Source organism: Trypanosoma cruzi (genome assembly GCF_000209065.1).
Source record: "Trypanosoma cruzi strain CL Brener chromosome Unknown tcruzi_1047053429137, whole genome shotgun sequence".
In the NCBI taxonomy this organism is placed as follows: domain Eukaryota; phylum Euglenozoa; class Kinetoplastea; order Trypanosomatida; family Trypanosomatidae; genus Trypanosoma; species Trypanosoma cruzi.
This window is the reverse complement of record NW_915899.1, coordinates 1-1,636: the sequence shown is the minus strand read 5'-3', so window position 1 is coordinate 1,636 and position 1,636 is coordinate 1. Positions and strand designations below refer to the sequence as shown.

General features: G+C 45.4%; 1 non-coding gene across 1 annotated transcript, besides 1 other annotated feature; it reads left to right on the top strand.

The window, feature by feature from the left end:
• Nucleotides 1–748: 748 nt before the first annotated feature.
• Nucleotides 749–782: a microsatellite.
• Nucleotides 783–952: 170 nt separating this feature from the next.
• Nucleotides 953–1,636, top strand: Tc00.1047053429137.10 (the record flags this gene model as incomplete). The annotated part of the gene is made up of 1 exon (XR_008254299.1): nucleotides 953–1,636. It is a non-coding gene; the product is annotated as a ribosomal RNA small subunit, 3' partial (ribosomal RNA).

The following is a 1,636-nucleotide window of genomic DNA, read 5'->3' as shown; positions in this document are numbered from 1 at the left end:
GGGGGAGAAAGAGAAAATGATTGCGTGTGTGTCGCCGCCACGAACCTGCCAGATGCTTTCTTACGGTATTTTGTTGCATGCACCCGCGTACACACATATACACAAAAAAAAACACCGATATGATGGCGAGTGTGCGATTCTCCTCTTATTATTTTTTTCTTTTTCCTCTTTTTTTTGCTCTGGCTATGTGCCAATAAAACACTCCTCTTATATGTGTGTAGTGTGTTATTGTCCGCGCCAGAGTGGAAACAGAGGAAAAAGGAATAAAAAGTAGTAAATAGTGGAGGACTGCTTCGCAGCTGCCCTGCCGCACTGCTTTTGTTGCTGCTGCTGCTGGGTTCGCGCAACGCGATGCTCTCTGTTGAGTGAAATCTCATCACAAAAGCACCCCTCAGACTGGTGGTGAAGTGTGTACAAATGCGTGTGTGTGTATACAACACATTTGCGAATAGCATACCAGGGAAAAAGGACACAAACAAAAGGAATTTTGTGTGTGTGTCCTCTTTCGTGCGTGCTGAACTCTGTGTGTGTGCTGCCGTTTTGTTTGCAGCTTGAAATGCTTGGTTGAGTAGAAATCGGTACTTGATTGTTGCCGCATTTCGAGGAATTTCATCCAAAAAAGAGGTCAACAACAACCAACTGACAAACTTTGTTGGATCTGTGGGGGAAAGACACAAACACACACAAAAACACACATGTCATTTTGGCATGCGTGCGTGCGTGCGTGAATATCTTCCACAAAAAAAAAATATATGTATATATAAAATATATATATATATATACCATAACAACATTCAAAGGATCATCAATGTGTGTGAGACGTGTGCGTGTTTATAGTGTGTGTGTTTTTTGTTGTGTATATGGTGTGTGTTGTATCGTTCATGCGTACTTACTATACTACATATTACACACAATACACCACACACGACGGACGCCGCGCGGACCAACTTGAGATCTGGTTGATTCTGCCAGTAGTCATATGCTTGTTTCAAGGACTTAGCCATGCATGCCTCAGAATCACTGCATTGCAGGAATCTGCGCATGGCTCATTACATCAGACGTAATCTGCCGCAAAAATCTTGCGGTCTCCGCAACATTGGATAACTTGGCGAAACGCCAAGCTAATACATGAACCAACCGGATGTTCTCTGTTCCGGCGGCAGGGCAACACCTGCTGCCATGGGACGTCCAGCGAATGAATGAAAGTAAAACCAATGCCTTCACCGGCAGTAACACTCAGAAGTGTTGATTCAATTCATTCCGTGCGAAAGCCGGGTTTTTTACCCGGCGTCTTTTGACGAACAACTGCCCTATCAGCCAGCGATGGCCGTGTAGTGGACTGCCATGGCGTTGACGGGAGCGGGGGATTAGGGTTCGATTCCGGAGAGGGAGCCTGAGAAATAGCTACCACTTCTACGGAGGGCAGCAGGCGCGCAAATTGCCCAATGTCAAAAAAAAAAGATGAGGCAGCGAAAAGAAATAGAGCCGACAGTGCTTTTGCATTGTCGTTTTCAATGGGGGATATTTAAACCCATCCAAAATCGAGTAACAATTGGAGGACAAGTCTGGTGCCAGCACCCGCGGTAATTCCAGCTCCAAAAGCGTATATTAATGCTGTTGCTGTTAAAGGGGTTCG